This window comes from Amphiura filiformis, chromosome 3, assembly GCF_039555335.1.
Source record: "Amphiura filiformis chromosome 3, Afil_fr2py, whole genome shotgun sequence".
Classification (NCBI taxonomy): domain Eukaryota; kingdom Metazoa; phylum Echinodermata; class Ophiuroidea; order Amphilepidida; family Amphiuridae; genus Amphiura; species Amphiura filiformis.
The window spans coordinates 1,302,573-1,329,147 of NC_092630.1; the positions used below are offsets into that span (position 1 = coordinate 1,302,573).

General features: G+C 35.7%; 1 protein-coding gene and 1 pseudogene across 1 annotated transcript in view; both read right to left on the minus strand.

Moving 5' to 3' along the window:
• LOC140147580 (inositol-pentakisphosphate 2-kinase-like) overlaps positions 1-26,575 on the minus strand; it is a 40,157-nt gene that overhangs the window by 8,862 nt on the left and 4,720 nt on the right. The gene's annotated exons all lie outside the window — the stretch shown is intronic.
• Positions 7,016-15,423, minus strand: LOC140147836 (tubulin beta chain-like; annotated as a pseudogene).

The following is a 26,575-nucleotide window of genomic DNA, read 5'->3' on the forward strand; positions in this document are numbered from 1 at the left end:
CCTGAGCACACATTTTTGTCCAAGAGCTTCCAAGCAAGCAGTGAATTTGTCTCTACACAGTGTTTGATTACACTACACTATAGAGGTTATCCGTGTTCTATAAGCTGCATATCCTACCAACGACTGCTATACCTTGTTTAGGACTTTCAAAAGAAGTACCTGCATGTGCAACCATGACTGTTTCAAAATAGCCCGCCAAGAGTCATGCAGGTAACTCCGAGGTCATGCATTGAATTGTTTTGAATAAGGAATACTACGGGAATCAGCGCCTTTTGTTAGAAGTCACACATGAGTAAAGTGGATAACCTCTATTGAGTGCATAGCATCGTAAGAGCTGAGAGCTTCTAGCTGGAAAACAGGCCTCTGTGATTGGTTTTTGTCAAAAGTGTTCCCTTCATCCAATCAAAATTTTTTATATCAAACGAAAGCTAACACTTTTTCCCATTAGGTCAACAGATAAAGCAATTCAATTCAAGGCAAATGTGGTAAATCTGTTGAAAACTACCTATAAAGCACATTTTTTTGACCAAAATGTAGGTTTTAAAAGCCAAACCTCAAGCATTCCTTACAATATTTTTCAAATTTTATGTCACCGTAACTTTGTCTGTTTCTTTCGTGTGTTCACTTAGTCTCGTGGAGAATCGTCGTCCCGTTTCACCCTAACTGTGTGATCATTCATATGTGGGTGAAACGGGATGATGATTCTCCATGAGACTAAATGAACACATGAAAGAAACTGACAAAGTTATGGGTTTAAAAAAGAACTACACCCGTCAGACTAGAAATAAATCTGAAAAAAAACTTAGCAAATCTGCGATTGCCAATCATTCTCTCCAACAAAACCATGTCATAGAATGGCAAGGGTCCAGTATTCTTAGGAAGTAAGGTGATGTTAGATCGAGAGAAATCCATCTGGATAAGGAAGAAATCCCAGCAAGTCATGAACAGAGATGAGGGTGCCCATTTTCTAAGTCACATCTATGACCCCGTCATCTCCGCAAGTAGTGCGCCCTCTACAGGGAAGGTGTGTGGACATATCTCAACACTCTAATTGGTTTTGAAAAAAATGAACCTTGTATTCCCATCTTGGGTACATTTTTATCTGAAACATGGACATTTTTATCAATTGGGGTAGGGGTGCCTTTAATATGATTTGTACCCACTGGTAAAAGTGCAATAACAAAATGCCTTTAAATTACATGTATAACTTTGGCAAAATAGCAAAACTTGTGAATTTATTCTTGACTGGGATTGTGACTAGAGATGAAGTCTCATATAAAATTTTGACTTTCATCGCTTGGAGGGGTGCAGAATTGATGCTGAAGGTGGCCAAGACTTCTTAGAGGGTGGGGGCAGCTGCCTCCTTGCCCAATTGGCTACGCCACTGCCGATTCAGACAACTGTTGACATCCTCAGTGGAGGTATGTCCCCACGTGGGTGGTAACTTAAGTCAGACCAAGGTCCATTTTTGAAGATCTTTATAAACATACACCCCATACATACCTACATACAACTCACCTAACTCCTTCTCACACTCCCCCTAATTGTAAAGTCTTGCAAACAAGGACCTACAACTTCTTCCTATCTAACCAAGGACCTCACCTACCCAAAGCTAAGTTCCTAACCGTGAGAACCATCAGACTTTTTACTATCCAAATGAGACCTGACAGCGCACCGGCAAATGAGAAATGGTCTTATATGCAATTTTACATTGTTTGAGATACATAGGTATATTCTATCTCACTTCCTCCAGTCAGCAGCACTAGCTTCTGCATTAGCTCCATGTCGGATTTTGTAGTGGCAGACTCAAATCTTTGCATTTATGCAGTTGTACGTTGCCAGCGTACCGGCAAATTGCCCTTCGACACGTTTATATATACCCCGCGAGATTAGGTTGGCGTGAGCGATTTGAATCTGCCACTATAAAATTCAACATGGTGTTACTCTGAACTTGAGACAAGACACAGTCTAGTGCTGCTGACTGGAGGTAGTGAAATGAAATAGGGCATATGACCTGTTTCCTCTGCTTTTTGTTCATATGAGCATTATTATTTGCAGTCATTTTAATCACACACCCAGGCCCGTCGGAAGCAAATTAAAAGTGGTATGGCCCACTTTGGGGGTGCAAGGGGGCGAAGCCCCCTGGAAGCTCAAGCACTTTGGAAAATGAAAAGTAGAATTTCAACGGTAAGTTAATAGGACTAAACTTCAAAACTAGGACATTCAAAATAAAAATGAGCAACCATAAAACATGTTACCAATTCATGATAAGACTTGTTTGCAGTACACATGATAGTAAATTTGAAAGCCCAATTTTCGAAGAAAAAAAATGCTTGCATGACGTGGGGGGAGGGTGTCTCAGAAGTTAAAAACTTTAGGAAAATGAAGACCCAATTGTAGCCAATTGGTGGACCATTTTGTCACTATTATTGTGTAAAATTTTAGTTTGAAAAAGCCTAAAATTTGCAAAAAGATGGCCCAATTGAAGCCATTTGTGGACAAGTTTTAACTTTTATTGTCTGAATTATTGCTTTATAATTATGTACCCATAAAGTTGTGCATGCGGGTGTCAGAAGTGAGAAAATGATGCAAAATGAAGGTCCAATTGAAGCCATTTGGTGCATCATTTTTACACTATCATTGCTTTTTAAAACAAAAAAGGGCCCAAACTCAATTTTTAAAATTATAAATTCGCAATTAAAGCATGCATGGATCGATGTTGAATTGAAGTCAGCACGGAGTCCGTCTATAGACCTATATACTGACTTTGGTGACAATGCGGGGCCCTGCATATCAACGAGCCCGCCGTAATTTTCACATGCTTTTGGGCAGAGGACCCACCTTCAAGCAAAATAATCACAGACCTAGGCCTATAGGCTATAGATTGACCCGACGGCGATTTAGACATGGGCCTATCGTGCAATTTAACCTTTTCCCTTCTCCTTTTCTCCTTTTCTCTTCTTTTTTCTCCTTTTTTTTTTTTTTCTCTTCTCTTCTCTTCTCTCCTTTGCTCTTTTTTTTTTTGGCTGAAAAGTGGTACGGTCATGGCCGTACCGGCCGTAGTGGTTCCGACGGGCCTGCACACACCCCTACCCATACACACCCTGCCCCTGACCCTGGGACCCTGCCCTAGCCAATATATACACAGTGGTGGCACCCACATATTTTTACTGGTGGGGCAAGGGGTACGAACATTTTAGAGAGGGGAGGGGAAAATCTGAAAGTTTGACATAAGGCCCTAAAACATTGGGGGAAATTCTCCCATGCACTCTGGCTCACCCACTGCATATACACATCACAACACTGAAACATAAGCAACAAACACAACAAACCAGTTGTTGCAACATAATGTATATTTATTGTATGCTTATTCAAGTGCTGATATAAATTTCATATTATTTATAAAATACATGTAAATTGTTTATAAAATAATTGCACAATTTGTGCAATTAAATTAAATAAATCAAGTAAAGTAAGCAAAGTTACAAATATTTATTACCAATAAATTGTATCTATAGAACATCCAATTTAGTATTCAGTACAAAATTTTGTGTGTTAATATAAATAATAATTGATTGACTTTTTATTCTTTATATACTGCGCCAAAAAAGTAACATTACACTTGGAAAAATAATCACAATTTCAAAACTGAACCATATTGGGTTTTAAAAAAAAAAATAGATGCCCAATTTAATCCTGCACATTATGACACCACATTGAATCCAATGTGACCTCAAGAAAGTAAACTTACAAGCAAATGAATAGACAAAGGTCCAGTTTTAAAAGTGACAAACTGGCCTATACAAGGCGCAAAAAGATTCCAACAAGCACAACAAAGAGACAACACAGTTTCTTCAATGAAGCTTTATTTAAAGCATGCAGTTTTTATTTCAGTTTTTACTTCTCTGTACTTTTCATAACTTTCATTTTATTAGTCAGCTCTTTTGTTTCAGTTTTCTTTTGTTCCTTTTGTTTTAAATTAAAGGCACACACAAATTATCCATTCACCACTCTCAAACCATATGTCTAGTCTGTGGAGTTTTGAATAGGCCAGTTTGTCACTTTTAAAACTGGACCTTTGTCTAATCAAATGCTTGTAACTTTGCTTCTTGAAGTTACATTGGATTCAATGGGGTGTTATAATGTACCGGTATAGTGCATCTATTAAAAAAACAAATTTACCCCAATATGGTTCAGTTTTGAAATTGTGATTATTTTTCCAAGTGTAAAGATACTTTTTTGGTGCAGTATATTTTGGCTGTATAAAGGCATCTTACTTATATTAATTATGTTAATTGATATTAATTTAAGTGGTATTACTGATTTTCATTTATTCTTGTGGAATCTGTCAACCTGTTTTTAATATAAGTGCTTACATTCCTGCTGCATTTTTTTACCGTTTTACAATACAATTATCTATTTATATTTCACAAGTATACATAATAATAGAAGTAACTTTATGAGTCAAATGCAGTGACGTAGCTAGGGGGCTAGGGAGGACACATGCCCTGGGCGTCATCTAAGGGGGCACCAAATCAACCAATTCAGTGCCCCCCTCCAAGTGAGGAAAGTCAAAATTTGTGCACGCTTCGCACACATTTCAACATAAATAGTCATTTCAAAGTGTTTTAAGACCCAATATCAATATGATTATAACCAGATTAGTGGTATTTGTGTACATTTTTGTGTGCAAATTGTTTCAGGAATTAGGGACAACCCCTAGCTATGCCACTAGTTAAATACCGTATTAGTCCGAGTATAGTCGCATGCGTTGAGTATAGTCCCCCATTTTTGAAAAAAATTCCAGAAATTGTAAAAAAATAAAAAATTATTTTTTTGTTTTTTAATTATTTTTTTTCGGTTTTGGAGCTAGGATCATTCATGGTTGACTTTAAAAAATGTCATACTCTATTAATGATATCAAAATGCATTCAAATTCAATGCATTTTGATATCATTAATAGAGTATGACATGAATACAAATTATCAATTTACATATTTAAAATACAAAATATCTTGAAATTTTTTTTTTTTTAATTTTTTAGGTCAACCATGAATGATCCTAGCATTCAAATCTAGGTCCAGGTACACTCCAAAACCGAAAAAAACTTTAAAAAACAAAAACTTTTTTTTTTTTTTTTTGAAATTCCGAGTATAATCCCACCCCTCAATTGTGAAAAATGTTCACCTAAAAAACGGGTGGGACTATACTTGGACCAATACGGTACTATTCAGATCTGATCCTAATTCCTTCTAGGAAAAAAAACAGTGGCTTTTATCGACGGGAATAAGCTATGATGTAATTTGATCAGTTTCACCATCAAGCAATAATTAAAGGAGGAAATAGGAGAAGTGATCCCTCCCGGGAATTGAACCCAGGACCTCTGGTTTACCTGTCAGAGGTCCTGAGTTCAATTCCCGGGTGGGATCACTTTTCCTATTTCCACTTTTCCTATTTCCTCCTTTAATTATTGCTCGATGGCGAAACTGATAAAATTCCATCATAGTTTCCTTCTAGAAAAGCTAAATTTAACAATGATAACAAAATCCTGTTTTATTGCTCAACCGACCCAGATTTTGCATTTTAAAAATATTTCTTTGCTGTAATCATGTAAAATCAGCCGCTTTTTCTTGATAAAATTGGAATGATTTTGAGTGAGAAAAATGAGTGAAGCCAGTGAAAAAATAAGAGATATTGTAATGGTGATAAGATGTCACCTGCAGTCTGGATTTTTTGTAGGGAGGAGTATAGAATTTCCAAAATTGGGACATTTTCAAAAACAATATCACTTACATACAAAATGTTGACTTAAAGGCTTAATGTACGATTTCCTTCAAATTTTAAATTTGTCATTATATACTCAAAATGCTGAAATAATACTAGTAATAATGATGGGGAATGGTTTCTGTCCATTTTGAGCTGAAATAATGAGGTAGCGTGAAAGAAACACTGCTTGTTATTTTGGCGTTTAACACACAGTTCTATATGGGACATAAAGTCATAATTTCTTGAATTATGACTTTATGTCGAACTTTGCTCTGTTTAACTACAAACACAACAAATTTGGCTGATTCCATTTAGGTGCAAGTTGTGACATGTGTAAACATTACAAATATGCCAAAAAATCAAGTTTGAAATTTTTTTACCAAATTCATATTATAAGATCGTACATTATGACTTATTTGTCTTTCTAATTCTAATGTAATATAATCAGTGAACCTTTTTGTTGATATGGGGGTGTTATTGCACACTTCTGGCTATGAGACTGGTGGGACAATATGTGACCCGTTCTGACAATAACCAGGAACAAGTCACATTTTTTACATTTCATGATTTGAATAAAAATGTAAGCACGGGACAATAAGCTTCAAATTGATACCGAAAATTATATACATAGCATCAATACTTTTCAAGATATGGATAATTTTGGAAATGATATCTTGATATTTTTGCAGAACTGCTAATCTGAGTAATGGGCTTATTAGTTTCCTGCTTTACACAGGATTGAATAGGGATTATCATAGTTCAACTGTCAATTATTGATTAAATAAACATCTCTTTAATAAGAACTTTCAAGGATTTGAAAGTCCACTCAGTCCCAAGGTCAAATACCATGAAATTTAGAATTCCAAAATTTGATTTTTTTAATGGAAATGTCATCTTTAAAGGCCTATAACTCAAAAACATTCCTGTCTACTTGTTCCGTGTTTTGTTGGAGCTGCTGGTCACATATCGTCGGCAGAGTGCTACACTATCGTAAGTGCATTAGAATGTAATAGCTGCCTTTTGTAAAACACCTAGTATTATTGCAGCACATCCCCTCATTGTAAAGTGTTGATGTTCTGTATTACTTGACTGATGGACACTAAGCTAACCCAAGATATCACATCATTTACATGTAGTTACGGTAGGTGTTTTCCTGGTGTTATTGGTTAAAAATAAGTACATTTATTGAAATGTTGCAAATGGCAGCTATTACACTCTACTGCACTTACGATAGTGTAGCACTCTGCCGACGATATGTCACCTGCTACTGCAATATAGATTTAAAATGTGATCTTTAAGTTTGATGCAATGTTGGATACTTTTACCATCACAAATATGAATTTGGAATATCCCATTTTATAACTAGAAAGGTTTGAATATTCAACCACAAGACATGTTTTAAGCTTAATCCATCTCCCCTTGATCATCTTCTTCTTCATCAAATTCACCCTCATCTTCCGCAGTAGCATCTTGATACTGCTGATACTCGGACACCAGATCATTCATGTTGCTCTCAGCCTCAGTGAACTCCATCTCATCCATACCTTCACCAGTGTACCAATGCAAGAAAGCCTTACGACGGAACATGGCGGTGAACTGCTCAGAGATGCGTTTGAACAGCTCTTGAATGGCGGTGCTGTTTCCGATAAATGTGGCTGACATTTTGAGGCCGCGAGGTGGAATGTCGCAAACAGCGGTCTTCACGTTGTTGGGGATCCATTCGACAAAGTAACTGCTGTTCTTGTTTTGAACATTCAGCATTTGCTCATCATCAACTTCTTTCATGGACATTCGGCCACGGAATATTGCAGCTACTGTCAGGTAACGCCCATGACGCGGATCACACGCCGCCATCATATTCTTGGCGTCAAACATTTGCTGCGTCAATTCAGGGACTGATAAAGATCGATATTGCTGACTACCGCGGCTTGTCAAGGGTGCGAATCCCGGCATAAAGAAATGCAAACGTGGGAATGGGACCATGTTGACAGCTAATTTACGCAAATCGGCATTGAGCTGACCTGGGAATCGAAGGCGCGTGGTGATACCACTCATGGTGGCACATCACGAGGTGGTTGAGATCACCGTGGTGGGCGTGGTCAACTTCAATGTACGGAAGCAGATATCATAGAGGGCTTCGTTATCAATGCAGTAGGTTTCATCTGTATTCTCCACAAGTTGATGGACTGATAGCGTAGCGTTGTATGGCTCCACAACGGTGTCAGATACTTTGGGAGATGGAACAACGCTGATGGTGTTCATGATACGGTCTGGGTATTCCTCACGAATCTTGCTGATGAGTAAAGTGCCCATACCGGAACCTGTACCGCCGCCAAGGGAATGGGTCAACTGGAAACCCTATGGGAACAAAAAGAAGATAAGAAAAAATGACTTTAAAGTGTTGAAACGGACAAGCTAATCATAGAAAGTAGAATGTACCACGTCTAGTCACAATTACTCTCCCCAAAAAGATATTTCTTGATTAAGACTTGTTGTTTACTTTTGTTAAATTTCCATCTGGAATCAGTTTTTAGAACAACTTTGTTTTATGTCTGAAAATCATGCACATTTGATGAAGTTTTGTGTATTGAGCGTGTACAAGAAAATTGGAATAACAGTATATTGACTAGCAGTGTTCGAATTTAGGAAAAATAAATGGTTGTCCCACGGACAACCAGATTACAATTTCTGGTTGTCCGTCTAAGTTTTTGGTTGCCCGTAGGCCTACAAATGTGACTTTTGGCTAGATTTATGGTTGTCCGGCGGACAACCGAATCAGTATTTTTGGTTGTCCTGCGACTTTTTTAGTTGTCCCGGGCAACCGGACAACCAAAATTTCGACGCTGTTGACTAGATATCCTGTAGATAAAATCAGGTAAGCAACAATGTTTTACCATGTTGAGCAGTTGCGGTGTTCAGTAGGCCCCGAGACCACCTCATATGTTTATTTTACACATCTGTGACAGTAAAAATATTTATGAGGTATTATAGTAAAACCAATTCAACATGTTTATTTTCGGGAAAGTATTGACAACTTCCGGTCACTCTGTATTGGCTGATTTTGACTACTTCCCCCAGCTGGCATGTCTTGATGTAGACAAAATCAGTCAACACCATTAAACATCTACAATCTTGGCGGAAAATGTTGCCACACCAAAGCATTAATTGGCCAACATCCTATCCCAGCCAAAATCGTCATCATGTCTACATTTCAGTCTCCCAACATTGAAAGATGGGGGTGGGGAAGGTGCGAGTCTAAATTGAATGTGCATGCATTTTTTGCAACTATTATACAAAGATAATGCGGTACTATCACATATTTAGCTCTGGCGATTGCTCTGGCGATTTTAACACCAGCACGTGCTGGTGTGACAACAAATTTCCACCAGGGTTGTAGCTCCCACTGTATATGGCTTTACCTAATATCATCCACAACTGTGGAGTGAGTATTTCAAATGGAAGTTACCCAATGTCTATTCTATTTAAAACTCATACCCCCTCTGTGGATGACTAACTAAATCTTGCAGAGGGGAGTGTTGATTTCAATTGGAAGTTACCCAATGTCTATTCTATTTAAAACTCATACCCCCTCTTTGGATGACTTTAACTAAATATTGCACAGGGGAGTGTTGATTTCAAATGGAAGTTACCCAATGTTTATTCTATTTAAAACTCATACCCCCTCTGTGGATGACTTTAAATAAATCTTGCACAGGGGAGTGTTGATTTCAAATGGAAGTTACCCAATGTTTATTCTATTTAAAACTCATACTCCCTCTGTGGATGACTTTAACTAAATATTGCACAGGGGAGTGTTGATTTCAAATGGAAGTTACCCAATGTTTATTCTATTTAAAACTCATACCCCCTCTGTGGATGACTTTAAATAAATCTTGCACAGGGGAGTGTTGATTTCAAATGGAAGTTACCCAATCTCTATTCTATTTAAAACTCATACTCCCTCTGTGGATGACTTTAAATAAATCTTGCACAGGGGAGTGTTGATTTCAAATGGAAGTTACCCAATCTCTATTCTATTTAAAACTCATACTCCCTCTGTGGATGGCTTTAACTAAATATTGCACAGGGGAGTGTTGATTTCAAATGGAAGTTACCCAATGTTTATTCTATTTACAACTCATACTCCCTCTGTGGATGACTTTAAATAAATCTTGCACAGGGGAGTGTTGATTTCAAATGGAAGTTACCCAATGTCTATTATATTTAAAACTCATACCCCCTCTGTGGATGACTTTACCTAAATATTACACAGGGGAGTGTTGATTTCAAATGGAAGTTACCCAATGTTTATTCTATTTAAAACTCATACTCCCTCTGTGGATGACTTTAACTAAATCTTGCACAGGGGAGTAATGATTTCAAATGGAAGTTACCCAATCTCTATTCTATTTAAAACTCATACTCCCTCTGTGGATGACTAACTAAATCTTGCACAGGCAAGTGTTGATTTCAAATGGAAGTTACCCAATGTTTATTCTATTTAAAACTCATACCCCCTCTGTGGATGACTTTAACTAAATCTTGCACAGGGGAGTAATGATTTCAAATGGAACAGCTCATTGCTGCTTGCATATCCTACCTGAAGACAGTCACATCCTTCAGCTTCTTTGCGTACCACATCCAGGACAGAATCTATCAATTCAGCTCCTTCAGTATAATGTCCTTTAGCCCAGTTATTACCAGCTCCACTTTGACCAAACACGAAGTTATCTGGCCGGTAAACCTGACCAAATGGTCCAGAACGGACAGAGTCCATGGTGCCGGTTCCAGATCCACAAGCACTGCTCGAGGTACGTATTTACCACCGGTAGCTTCATTGAAGTAGACATTGATACGTTCAAGTTGGAGATCAGAGTCACCATTGTAGGTTCCAGTTGGATCGATGCCGTGTTCGTCGCATATTACTTCCCAGAACTGCACAAATGAAATAAAACATGATAAATTTAGCATTCCAATGTATTGTAATTCTCATGTTTCTTTGGTTGGCAGTGGCTCTACTTTATTTGAAGAAAAATATAGGTTTATTTTCTATATGCCACATCTGTTTTGTTTTATGAAGCATTTGTTGTTTTTTATTTGTTTAAAGGGGCATTTCGTGATCCACAGCCTCATCCCCCCACTTTTCCGGAAAAAAGTTGAGATTTTTACACCACTACCTCTGGCTACATAATGTTTATGTACCAAATATTTCTTGCAGATTAATTCGTTTAGCAAAAATATCACCAAATTTGAATTTCGTTCTGGTGCACCAGAACAAAATTACAACACATTGTCTATGGAGCAGTGTAATACACATAATCATGCATAACTCATAAGCATAAAATCGGAATCAACTGAAATTTTGGAAATAAGCTTTTTTCGTGGATATCTACTGAAAAATGTCATAAAAAGAGGATGCTAGGATCACGAAATCCTCCTTTAAATCCAATAAAATTGTTATTTTCATGTAAAAAAAACACACAAAAAAACTAAATGTCAAACAAAATCTAAATGTTACAAAAATGCATTTTAATTTAAGTACCTTCAGGAAGCATTTCTTTAGCCTTTCTTTAAATTTTAAGAATATGCTGCAGGAACAACATGTTGCATATTTTCAAAACCCAACAAAAACATTGTTTTAAATATTTTGTGTTTATACTTATCACAAATATATATTGGAATATAACATGCATTTACCTTCATCATCATGATTGCCCCCCCTCTCCCCTGGCTCTTCAGATCATCAGATCAACAAAAATTTAATTACTTTTTTCTTCTCAAAATTTTGGCCCGGTCCCACTATACCCTGTGGTAAATACAGCCTGATTAATTCTGTGTAACATTTGTTAAATTTATGGTAGACAACACAAACCTGTACCTTAATGCTCTGTTCAAGTTTTGAAATATTTTCTCAAAATATCAAGGGCTATCTTAAGAACTACTGGACCAATACTAGGCTTTTTGTACTCATTTTAATGAATTTTTCATGCTTATTCAAAATATGGTCATGTAAATTTACCTTACTGAAATTTTTGAATTAAAAAAAAAATTTGAAACTTGTCATCTGCAGTCGACACCCGCGTGAAGAGAGTTAATTTAGTACCTTATCAATATCTTTCCTAATCAATTAATGCAAAAAAAGATAAATAATTGAGTGACTGAGTCACGGCAATATAGGTTGCAATGAAGCGTAACAAATACAATGGATAGAATTGTAGCATATTAATGACTTCTTGCTAGCTAGACTAGCTAGTCATCAATAATATTAAAATATTGCATTTCAGCATTAAGGTTGGTCTGAACCCTGGAATTATGGAAATTTCCGGGCCTCATAACTTCTAAATTGTTTGTCTAAAGTATATAAAAGTATACATATTTAGAATGGCAAAGACTGGATAAGTTCATCTGTGAGGTCAAATTTGGGCCAAAATGGCACTTTTATTTAAAATCCCAAAAATAACGGTTTTGGCCCACTTCTTTTTGTGCACCGTAACAAAAAAATTCTTGAGCCAAAATTTAATTTTTATTAATTTTTAAAAACTAGATCAAAATATCTAGGACCCGTTTTTTCATTTTTTTGAATTTTGACCAATTTCACCAAAAATATTTGAAATTTGTGCCAAAATCGGGCTTTTTTATGATTTTTTGGAAAATCAACATTTTTTGACCATTTTTTTTCAAATTTCTCAAAGTTAGTCGAAATTCAAAAAAATGAAAAAACGTGTCCTAGATATTTTGATCTAGTTTTTAAAAATTAATAAAAAAAAAATATTGGCCCAAGAATTTTTTTTTGTTATGGTGCACAAAAAAGAAGTGGGCCAAAATCCGTTATTTTGGGATTTTGAGCCAAAAGTGCCATTTTGGCCCAAATTTGACCTCACAGCTGAACTTATCAAGTCTTTGCCATTCTAAATATGTATACTTTTATATACTTTAGACCAACAATCTAGAAGTTATGAGGCCCGAAAGTTTCCATAATTCCAGGGTTCAGACCAACCTTAATGACATATACGTTTCGTTGCTTAGCCACTAATTGAACATTATGTTAATCAGTTGAAATGTGCAAGAGAAAATTCAAACTTAAGCTGAATAGCATTCTTGGTAAAATATTATGTTGATTTTGTTTTCCTGAACCATAACTTGACAACAACCCCCATAGAGCTGCTATTCATTATTATAATGGGAATATTATACTTTCAAAGTTGTTAATTAATAGGATTAGCATGTTAAGCTGAATTTATACTCGATTGCTTGTGCAGAAAAGCGATTTTTACGCATCCTCACTGTTTATTTCAGTTTTCAGAGCGTCAAGCCGATCAATTGATAACAATCGCTGAGGCAAAAACGACATTGTTTTTGCAACCAATTAATTTACCTTTCTCGATTATTAACTTTTGGTGATGAATTAATTCAAAGCAATAATTATTGACAGCAATGGATGTTCTCAAAATGTATTTTGTGGCATTTAGAATATTTTATATGTCGTCTGTAATCTCTATTGTTGTGATAAGTATAAATGCAAAAGCATCACAAAATTCGGCGATTGCCTATCACTTTTCAAAAGCGGTGCATCGTCAGCATCGCAATCGCTTGGTGATCGAGTATAAATTCAGTTTTAGAGATTCAGGCCCTTTATCCTGCTCCCAGACCATAACTTGACAACATACCTCATAGAGCAGCTATTATAATGGGAATATTATACTTCCAAAGTTGTTCGGATTAGCGGGCATGTTAGAGATTCTGGCCCTTTATCCTGCTCCCAGACCATAACTTGACAACAAACCCCATAGAGCAGCTATTAATTATTATAATGGAATATTATATTTCTAATTTGTACATTGATAAGTTTCATCTCTCTAACCCATTTTCTATTTAGGAAATTAGAAAATAAAAAAATAATAAAAATCAGACAATTCCACTGAGACCTGAACCACTGACCAATGGATTACAAGGCTAAATCCCATACCACTAAAGCATGTAGTCCGAGTCTCCACATGCTTGTTCATATGTAATACTTAAATATAGAGAGTAATAGAATAAAGCCTGATACTACTAAGGGATAGCACCACTATAAGGCAATTTAATTTCTTATGGTAAATCGTACATATGTGACACGATCTGCTCCATGGGGGCCAAAGAAGGTATTTTTGACAATTTAGTTACTATAATTATTACCTTCTACAAACATTAGGCTATCATATACTGAAAACACCAAAGGTCTAGCATGCTTGGTTATGATGTTTTGTGATGTGTATTTTCCTATGTTTATTATTTTTTAGTCCATATTTTTGGCTTTATCTCAATTTCAAATTTGCCGCCTTTAGCCCCCATGGACCAGATCGTGTCACATATTGTGTATAGGTAAATGAATAGATGAATAAATGATACTGCTGATTTAGATAGGGAAATAAATTAAATAAGTACAATTGAAGAGCTTAGTTTCAAAACCCTTACATCCACTTTCAATTTTGAGAACACACAAAAAATCATCAAAAAATCACTGATATATGGGGTTTTCAACAAAAGCAGTTTTTGGTGGGATGCTCATCCTACCCAAGCATCCCCCCAAAAACTGCTTTTGTTGAAAATTCCCTTATATCAATGATTTTTTTGATGATTTTTGATATGTTCTCAAAATTCGGCAAGGGGATGTAAGGTGTTTTGAAACTAAGCTCTTCAATTATTGATAGCTTGATAATAAATAAACAATGTCATTGAAAAGTAAATAGAAAAATAAGCAAATTAACAAATGAGCAAAATAACAGTGAGTAAAAATCAATATAGATAAATGAAAAGTAGACAGGTAAATAATAAATAATATTAATAAAAATAATAAATAAATCAATAAAAATGAATCAATAAATAAAGCTATAAATAGATAAAAAAGCAGTCAATAAATAAATGAGCAAAATAAATAAATAAAATATATAAATAAAAGAATAAATAAAGAAATGATAAACATACAAAAAATAAATAAACACAACAATTTACGAAATGCACTAAAACTTTACTATTTTCAGTAGACTGTTGAGCAAGAAGTTTTAACAACAAATAATAGTATGAGAAATATTTGCTAAAAAAAGGGAAAAATTGCTTGAAAGCAAAAAAATCAAATATTGTTAGCTAATGCAGTAGTACCTGTAACAACATATGAAAGGCAAAACCTATACCTCTCAGTATTCAACAGGCACTTACATACCTACTCAAATGGATTAGTACTATTATATATAGGTAACAATAGTTACAACCATACAAAAATTTTTCTAAAAATTCATATTTTCTTACCTTAGCTCCGATCTGGTTCCCACATTGCCCTGCTTGCAGATGTACAATTTCACGCATTTTGCAAAGAAAATTGAGCACACAATTTCCACAGAAAGTTCTCTAGCACAACCAGCAGTTGCTCCTTGAATGGTATCTTCGCCGAATAGTGTGTTAGTGAAATTAAAAATGGTCATATATGGTATCTATTGACTCTATCTTGTATCCGTTAGCAACTAATAATATCCTTACGACATATCATTCCGCAATTTATTTCTCGATATTGATCAAAAATGAAATCAATATATCAAGTGCAAGAACAACGTAATTAATAAATTTTTCATTAAATTAAATTAATCATTTTCCATTTATTTGAAGAGCGATAGTGTTTGCATTTTGGTGGACTATATTTTCAGCAGCATTTTGTATATTTTACCGTATTTATAGCTTCCATGGTAACCAGAGCATTTGACCAAAGCTAAATTGCTTTGTTAGAAACCATGTTATATTAGTAATACGGAATACTCATCAACGCAAAAAAATCCTCCTTGCATTATGAAATTATAGGTATTGCACTTCATTTGGCAAATACTGTGGATATGCATTTGTTTTGGTAGTTGGTTTATTGTGTTGTTTCCATGTTGGCTTTCAATAACTCACACCATTTAAAAAAAAAATTAATAACCAGAAATGGAAACCAAAACTTTGTTCGATGCGCAGCCAGCCAAATCACAAAAAATCACACAAAAAACAAAACAAAACAAAACCTGTCCAACCTAAGACTGGTCACAATGGCAATATTATGACAAAATTCCGGACATTCAATCTGTACCTTTTTCTTGACCCCAATTTGAAGACATCCAGGCAGAAAACATGTGAAGAATTCAAGTCTTTGGGCTCTCTCTGAATATTATGACAGTCGCAGCATGACTAATCTTGGGACTAATCTTAATCTATCCATTGGTGACATCCCGCTATCTCTAAGGTCCGCTATCTCTAAGGTTCGCTATCTCTAAGGTTCGCTATCACTAACGTGTAAAGTCTATGGAGATCAGAATCCCGCTATCTCTAATAGAGAAAAGGGTTAGCTATACCTAAAAAAAGTCCGCTACTTCTAAGGTTCGATATCACTAATTTAGAATAAGGTTCGCTAGTTCTAAGGTTCGATATCACTAATTATAAATAAGGTTCGCTATCACTAATTTAAAATAAGGTTCGCTATCACTAATTTTGAATAAGGTCCGCTATCACTAATTTATTAAAGGTCCGCTATACCTAAGGTTCGCTATCACTAATTTTGTTTCAGGTTCGCTAAGGCTATCCCTAATTAATTAAGGTTCGCTATTTCTAAGGTTCGTTATCACTAATTTCGATAGCGGACCTTATTTTAAATTAGTGATAGCGAACCTTAGGTATAGCGAACCTTCATTGGAATTAGTGATAACGAACCTTACCTTAAAATTAGAGATAGCGAACCTTATTTAAAATTAGTGATATCGAACCTTAGAGAAATACCGAACCTTTTTCAAAATTAGTGATATCGAACCTTAGGTATAGCGAACCTTTTTAAGTAATTAGTGATAACGAACCTTAGAGATAGCGAACCTTAGAGATAGCGAACCGTATTTCTATCCATTGGGCAATACAATCATGCAAAAAGTAGAAATTCAAGAAAAATTGATGGCTTTCATAGTGTAGTAATGGTATTTTAGATATTAAGCAATTGCAAATAAGAATTAATATTCCTAAATTTGCAATAACCCAACACAAAACATCACAAGTTATAATGCTCATGAACAAGAACATTTCATACAATGGCAGGTGAATAATACTAATTACTAAGCCTAATCAGCTGTGATGATTATAGCACATTATGGTTATTAACTAATTAGGTGTAAACAAGTCAGTTTTTTATAAACAATTACCTGGAAGCCGAGTTGAAAAATACCTAGCAAGTAATGCTATAATGTGTAAACTATTCACAGTTTTCAAGCCTTCCCATCATGCATTTGCCATTTTGCCAAATGAAGACTATATTTTGACTATGAGGTTTCAGATACTTTTCAGATATCTTACAATTCCCACAATGCATCATAATGCCCTGTACTAACTTGCAATCCAGTTCAACATGGGCCAATATAGCAATGAAATGTACCTATGATCAGAGCACATCCACATCTTGCAAATTGTGTGTAAATCATGACTATCGACCCATGTAATAACCGGTCCATTCTCAACGTGAAAACAAATGGAACATGTACAAAGTAAATGAATAAAGTACTTGATAAAATATGAGATGATGTATCATGTTGCAAGGGATTTTGGGAAGGGTAACATCTTCTCTGAGTATACTGTTCCTGTTGATGTTCTGTGAACAAAGACAAGCAAGGTTTATAATGGGAAATAGTTCAATTTCACACACTGCACCTTGGAATGCCTTCATTTCCTGTTCAGTATATTCACTGGACGGTCCATTGTTTATTGTGTAAAATGAGAAGGATATGTGGGAATCTTTGGCAACTTCCTTCTCACATCAGTTTGTACTTCGTTTCCTACCAGATCAGACCTGGCGATTTATTGCAGAGCATCAAGCATATATGCCATCATTATAATTTCCATCAATCCTTCTCACATCCGCTTGTACTGGCTTTCCTAGATCACACCCAGGCGATTTATTGGGACACATAATTGATCTATAGGACTGTGATAACAAGAATTTCATCATCAATTTACTCCTTGGATTCTGGGTCTTTGATATAGCTCAACCAGACAACCAGACAACACTCAAAGAAAACTTGCAGACTGTTGGTAAGTACTTATATTTGTTATCATACCAACAGGTGATCTTAATTTTTCAAACCAGCATTACTAGGCCCAAATATTTTGCAGATTGTTTGTTTCATCCCTCTAATATTGCCATCATGAACAAGAAAAGTTATCATTTCCACCCTGTATTTCCATTAAAATGATATACAGGGTGTCCAAAACAAAAGGTTACAAGTAGAAAATTAACCACATTTTCCAGCGGTACAACAGAGCAATGTAAGTTTTTCAGATATTATTTATTAATTATTCCTAGGTGTCTGCTAAGTCTGCTTAACTCCACATCTTAAAAGCAACTTAAACTTATGAGCGCAAGATGACAGGGGTGTTAACAGTCTATAATATCGAATTGATTAATTCGAATTAAACAATTCATGTTATGAAAAACTTAATTTAAAAAATATTTACCGACGGAAATAAAAATCCATCGACGGATAGTCTTGTTATGTTCTCACAAACTTAGAAAAAAATCTGAAAAATCCAAAATTTTGGTCTAAAAATTGGCCAAGGTTACTGCTGTCCCATTCAAAACCACAGGAAGACCTCCCACAGCGTTGAGGTCAACTTTCTAGACTTCCTGTCTACTGGCAGTAATGGCTACTACCCAGTGCAAACATCAATGAATTGTTTAATTCGAATTAATCAATTCGATATTATAGACTGGTTAAGATAGATAACCATCAAAATATCGTACAATGAAAGTTGAACACAAGTATACCTTTGTTTTCACATTTTGTGTTCATTACTTTTTATTTTTTATAGTTGAACTTATGCCCTATTTCACAAAAGGAACCAACAAATTAAATATTTTGCACTTTCAAATTTAGACTCTCAAAATAAAACTCAAGTTTTATTCTCCGTTCATGAGAATAAATGCTATGACTGAAGGGACCACTCAAATACCTCACTAAATGCACTGTGGTAATGAACCCAGGAATGAACCTGAGTATGTTGCATTATGTCAGGTAAAAAGCTTGCTCAGGAATGCACAGAATGTATAGGCTAAGTATGCAAGTTGTAAACTTTTAAAACAGTCACAGGGGTACTATTAGAGGGATCACAGGGGTACTATTAGAGGGTACATAGATTATGTCATTTTTTTAAAATTTACGATATAATACAAATTTTATGGCAAAAAAATTAAAAATTATTAAAATTGATATTTTTTATGTTTAAGTCATCGTAGTAATCTTGATTTATCTAATGATATGTACTTAAAGTGTATGAAGCTGGAAAGAAAAACCTATAATTTTAAAAATTTGACCTTCTGCACTGAAGATACACATTTTTCCCCCAAAAGGGGAAAATGTGTACCTTCAACAAAGGGATTTCATTTGCGCTATGTAATACCTTAGTAGCTTAGAAGATAAATATTGTTTGTAACTATACTCTTCAAAACAGTCATAATTAGGCGTAGTCATCTGGTCAATAAACGGACTACAATAATGTAGCAAGTGAGCTCAGTAATGGGGTAATGCTCTTACATTGTTCCCCTGATTTGAGGGTTATTTCTAGCTCAGGACAATTGACACTCTATCATGTTAGAAATGCATATTCATAGTATAGTCAAACATTTCAACTTAGCATTTTCCTACCTACATATCATCACACAACACCCAATGTAACATAAATAACACTGGTGTCCCTATTTCACATTGATTTTTTTTCAGATACAACAACATGGCGAACATCACCGATTGCTTAATGGTTTGTAGCTGCCCAGAATGCAGACGCACCCTGCCATATCCAGGTTCTGCCCACAGGTGCCGACACGATGACCTGGGATATGTGGAATCCTCACGTTATCTTCACTAGTACTATGCCTACCATTACTGGCTATCCATTGCTGGCTTGTTAACCCTGACACTCTATTTCATGAAAACATCCCAAACAAGGGTAATCTACCAATGCGATACATGCAATGCAGACTTACCCTACCAACAGGCAAATCATGATTGCCCCTGGGATATTGCAGATGAAGGATTTTGTGAAGAAGAGGAATTTTACGATGACTTTCAGTTGCCTATGATGTCATGGGAAACAGTGACATTGAGGTAGTGGCTGGTTCAGACAGAAAAACGATTACGGTACCTTATAATATCTAGAGGCGCAATAACAACAGGCCTTTTGGTATGTAGTATATCAATTCAGTCTTTCATGCGCTTTTGCAATTGCGACATTCCCTGGTTCCAATTCAAATGGGCTATATTAGCTTTTACATAATATATGTAAATATATGTGTGGGGATATGACTTACATCGATAAGTATAAATGCATCATCACAGGCTGTGGCCTATGACCTACATGTATTGTAGGATAACATTTACGCAGTCATCATGTTGCTAAATTCTTGCACACAGGTGTATGTGCCTATATTTTTAGCAGAGCTAAAACTCTAACAACTGTGTCCAATATGTTCACAAAGTCAAACAATAGCAAGGTGGAGAAACTTTTCCACAAATTTGGCATGTTATATTGCAACAGCATGGCATGTACTATGAACATGTATGGCTCAAAAGGAACTTTTACATGAACATAATTATGACATGTACAAGAAGTCTTACAGCACTCACTTGATGCAGGTGGGGCATATTTTGTCCACTGCACTTAGTTTATCTTCTTCGTGGGAATTACCCCAGGGGGGGTACTCAAGTTTGGTTTTGGTAGGGACGTGCCGCTGAGATTTTGGAAGTAGACCCATAAATATACCAATTTTTTCAAGAAATTTGGACCCATTGATATACCAAAAGTCAAAATTTTCAACCGAATTTACCCAAAATTGTCTTAGTTTTTACAAATTTTCCCAAAATTTTGGGAAAATTTTAGCTAGATTAAGGAAAAATTGGGCTGTTTTCCGAAAATATTGAGAAAATTTTGAAAAAGGACCCATTCATATACCAAAATAGGCTTTGAAAAAGGGGTCATTGATATACCAGAAGGCTGAAAATGCTACCCATGTTTGCAGCACGTCCCGTATGGTCATTTGTACTGAGTACCCCGAATTATACCCACATAGCTACAGGTAGCAACCACTGCTAATTGATTTGTCAGGTGAGATCATCATGATTATCTTGTGTGAATAACAATAAATTACATTGAGGACACACCGATGCAGAGTACACCATTTTAGTCACGTGTACGATCCACTTCTGGGCGCTGGTGCGCCCTCTGTTGGTGTACAGAGGTTGGAAAAAACATCACTCTGAAGATGATCATTGCCCCAGATGGTCGAAACTGTCAGGTCAGTAAAACAAATTGGTTTTGTCAAAATGAAATATTTTATTTGAGTTGCTACAAACCTAATGAATCTCTTCAAGAACTAAACTATATACGGCAACTCATACACTATCACATATCAAGTTTGAAGTTGATCGGTTATTGCATTTAATCTGCAGAGTGGATTAATGAAAATGTATGCAAAATATGCAAATAAGCTCATCAACATTTATAAATATGCAAATAACATGATACAAAACTATACAGCACATCAGGCTACCATATACTATCACCATACTAAGTTTGAAGTTGATTGGTTATTGCGTTGGAGCTGCACAGTAGATTAATGGTTTTGCTTCCGCCTGGACAAACAATTGGACAGCCAAACAAACAACCATCTGGGGGATAATATAAGCCAACAATTTATGAGCCGAATCTATGAACGTTGAATGCTACAAAAAGATGATAGACATCTTAAAAAGAAAAGAAAAAAAATAAGAAAAAATTTAAAACTAAAAAAAAAAAAAAAACATTTTGGTCAAAATGTTATTTTGGTAAAAAAAAGGTTTTGGTTAAAAATGAAATTAAAAATTAAAAATTGTGTGGTTTAAAAATACAAGAAAAAACACTTTTGTGCAAAAGTGTTTTTTTTTCACAAATTGCTATTTTTCGTTTAAAACAAATTAGAAATCCCAAAAATTGTGATTTTACTTCAAAAATTTTATATTTAGTCAAAATCCCATTTTTCAAAAAAGTAACTTTTTGTTACAAAAAACACTGTTAGAATAAAATGAAGTAAAATGATTTGTATAAAAATGTGTCAGTTGCATTTACCTATTCATACCTATTCATGTGGTATCCTGCATTGGTTTTTTGACAAAGATTGAAGCCAAGACTCATGGAAGTAATTAGCGGTAATAAAGGGCCTACTTTAAAAAAAATATATAATATCTTATGCAAGTTTTTTTGGGATCCAAGGTTGTATGTCAAATATCTTTAAAACATATGTTGTACTCTAGTATGCAAAGCATCAAGGTTATAATTATTCAAATTTCTTTTTTATTTTGTTTTCTTTTACAGTTTAAAACATGACTCCAAAAGGATGATCAACATTCAACTTGACGATTTGTGACTCACTGCCCAATTCTTTGAACAATTAAGGTAGCTGTGTACTCTCAGATACGCATGTAGTAAAAGTGCCATAACTTTGTAATTATTCACGCAAGACATGTAAAAGTATACATTTTTATAAAGGCAAGACATCAGTGAATCTAAATATAAGTACAGTTTTGGTGTAAAAACAACAATTATGAAGAAAATCACAAAAAGTGAATTTTTGGCAATTTTTTTTCGCTACATCATAACAAAAAAACACTCTTTCCAAAAATTTTTGTTTTGCTTTTTTCTTAATCTTGAGGCACCATTCCAAAAACGGTTTTTTTAGTTTTTTGATATTGGCCTTATTTTTGGAGATATTGACCATATAGGCATCAAAATGAACTTTTTAAAATTCACAACCGCCTATTTGCACAAAATGACGCCTAAAATTGGAAAAAGACCAAAATATAAAAAAATGAGAAAACCGTTTCTTAAGTCAATCATGCTTTTTATGATGAGCATAATTGCTTACCTATAGATGCTGTATTTATTGAGTTATCGTGTACCTAAATCGTCATTTTACCGAGAAAATGAACATTGAAACAATGGCGGTTGAAGTTTAAAGTGGTCACATTTTGCACTTTGATCGAAGCTTACAGGAGAATGCGGCAGTTCTCGTTTTCTACCTTACATTACGTGAACATCAGGTAAATCCACAGCCCCTTGAGAAGTTTGGTGAAATCTATTCATATCTTGATGTTTAAATCGGGAGAAAGAACTTGAAAAAATCACATTTTATCAGCTAAAAGCGGAGCCATTTGACCGCCAGGTTTTTGTGAAATCAGTGCTTCCGTGGTGTTTCCATAATATCGCCACGCATGCAGATAAGCGTCGGCGTATGCGTAAGCGTATCTGTCTATGCGTTACCAAATTGCGCGATACATAGCGTGATGCGTTGTTGTGGCGTGTACCCTGCTGGTACAACAAAGATTTTCTTTCCTTTTAAATTTCAAACACGAGTGGAATAGTGAAATAAAATCCTTAAAATATTGCAGTTGGAGTTTATAAATCTGGATTTTCATTCCTTGTATTTATAAAAAACAAAACAAAGTACAAACATACAAAAAACTCAATTTCGGGAAAGAAACAATGTCTAGAGTACACAGCCGCGTTAAAAGGAAGACAGTATTGTGATGACAATGTCAGTTTAAGGTTATACAGGATTTTGAACTTTTGTGTAGGCAAATTGGCTGCGTAGCCACCTAAAATATCTTGTTTTTCAAAAAATAAACATGGCAGGTCTAAAAATCATACTTCATCTTAAAGTTGACACTGTAATGATTATTATTGTAATACTTTTAACGTCATAGCTCATACACAAATGTGACTCCTCGCCACAACTGAGCCGGATGTCGCCAGTGCCACTATTGAGATATGCTCCATCGAACTTAACAATAAACAATAGGAAAGAAAGGATTTATTGACTGTTTTATTGATTTTTCACTACTTAAATGTCAAGTACTATAGACATGATATACATCATTTTAAAGCTAATTTCAAGCAAAATATTTTGGTTGAATATCTCAAAAATGATGATTGGCGACATCCGGGCTCAGTTGTGGCCAGGAGTCACAAATGTACTTTGTAAGTGTTTCAATTTGTGTTCAATTTCATGAGCATGAGGTTTTTTGGGAAAGAGGCCAGGAAAATATGGGGAGAGGGTCCGATTTCATTGCGATTTCGCATATGTGTTACAAACAAACCAATGAAATAATGTACCTATTTATTCTTTCGATAGGTCCTCCTGATTTAAAACAGTAAGCTTACATGTTCACAGAATGTCAATGAAAATGATGGGGTGAATGTCGTCTTTTTTGCAACAACAATATTAATTTAGGGAGTGTTCAGAAATACTTTGGTGGGGGGGGGCTGGTCTTCCTCAAATTTTTTCGCTCGAAAACTTTTTTGACCCCCCCCTCGATGGACCGCTAAACTTTTTGACCCCCTCTTTTGACAGACAAAACTTTTTGACCCCCCCATTATCGTATAACAAACATACTTAATAGTCTTGTTTCCCGTGGTATGGTACCGGGTCACATGTCATTGAGAGAGGCAAATGTTTGAAACATCCCGGTGCATGGGACAATTGCACATGAAATACAAGCACAAGGAAATTTTCATTTTATACTTTTAGATTTGTCCCAAATCAGGGTGTTTATCTGATTTTACAGGGATAAATGAAATAGATGATTTATTTGGAGGTTCATAGGCACATCAGCATAATTTCGACTCCTGGCTATTACGCTAGTCCCTACGGTTGTGACCCGTAAAAATTTCGCCATATTGAAGCTTGAATGGTCAAATATTGTTAAAATTTGAACTAATTTATGTAAAAAGCTAAAATGGTCAAATATGAGATTAATTTGGTCACATAAATGTACACAGGTATCAGTTTTGGCCCCAAAGACCGTGGTACCTGGGCCTGTGCCCACTCTGCCCGATGGTAAATCTACCCATGGGCCTATGTGTACAAAATAATTTTGCAATGAGAAATAGTAAACTGAAGTGTGCAGTTTACGTGCAAAAAATCAATTTATTTGCAATATTTTCTTGATTTAGTTGTATTTTGATCAGATTGGTACGGTAGCCTACTTTGAAGAGATATAACATTCTATGATAAAAAGTGCCAGTATTTCTTAGACCAACCCAGATGTTGCTGATCATCTTTAATGTTATATTAATTGATAGATATGTGTACACTTAGTGCCATCATTTTTTCAAACAAAAGCACTGAAAACCCCAACTTGCCCGTATTAAAAGTGATATGGAGGGTGTTAATGCGTGCGAAGCGCGCAAAAATTTTGGGTTTTGAAGAGGAAAACTTTTTTGGCCCCCCCCCTTTCCTACCACCTAAAACTTTTTGGTCCCCCCTCTTTTAAGGTCCAAAACTTTTTTGGCCCCCCCCCTTTTTACCAGCCCCCCACCACCAAAGTATTTCTGAACACTCCCTTAGTGTGCCAATATATTGACACAATTATTCCCTACATTATTTCTTTGAAGTATCAGCTAACACATGCATATCAAAATTTTATGAATCAGGTACGGGAAACATTAAAAATAATTTATTTCATCTCAGCATATCAGGCCAAATGGTCCAAAATGGAGTTCTGAGATATCCACACATTTAGTTTCAAGTACTCACATTTTCTGCTATTTCACAGTATCAATTCACAATCCCATAATATTCCAGGTGCAGTGCTCCTGTATTACTACTGATAATCCTTACTGCATGGGAAGTATCAATTGATTTTCACAAAACTTGCAGAAATTGACAAATTTCTGCCAAAACTTCCACACTATCTATTATCATGTTCAAACCATGTGCTAACTTGTTTACAATGCTAGTTAGTGTTGCCAGGGCCAAGGTGATAGTACTTATTTTATTGATTTTGTCTAGTATGCCGAACATTATTTTCACCACAGAAGGCATCGAGAAATTGCTTGGCAATTTGAATCCGCAGAAAGCTTGTGGCCCTGACCTCATCCCGATTCGTGTGATTAGAGAGACAGCAAAACAAATTGCACCAATTTTGCAAATAATATTCACGCAATCATATGACACTAGCACCTTACCCAACGACTGGTTATCTGCCAACATTGTAGCCATCTTCAAAAAAGGAAATAAAAGCCTTCCAGCAAACTACCGCCCAGTGTCACTCACATGTGTAACCACCAAGATCATGGAACATATTATTTTTCATTCCATCATGGAACACCTTGACAAGAACCGCATTCTGGCCTGGTATCAACATGGATTTAAGTCAAAAGCATTCCACAGAAAGCCAGCTGATAAGCACTTTGGAAGAGATTGCCAGATCGCTCGACAACCACCACCAAACAGACGTCTTGATATTGGATTTCTCAAAGGCGTTTGATACGGTAGCCCACCAACGTCTCCTAAAGAAGGTTGTCTTCTACGGTATCAACAACAAAACCAACAGTTGGATCCAACACTGGCTTACAAACAGGGGCAGAGAGTGGTTGTAGATGGAGAAGCCTCACCAACAGTTCATGTAGACTCTGGAGTGCCCCAGGGCACAGTACTGGGAGCCTCTAATGTTCTTACTCTTCATAAATGACATTGGTAACAACATAAGTTCTTCCATCAAGTTGTTTGCTGACGACTGACTATTGTTTCGCATCATTACATCTCCCAGTGACACCTCCAAACTTCAAAAGATCTAGACAACCTGAAGGAATGGTCTGACCTATGGCAAATGAGCTTTAATGCTAAGAAATGCTACACCATGAGAATACATCGCAATAAAGCGCCAATCACCCACACTTACATCATGGGAGGAGAGGAGCTGTGTACTGCATCTAGTCAAGCATACCTCGGGGTTGAACGCCA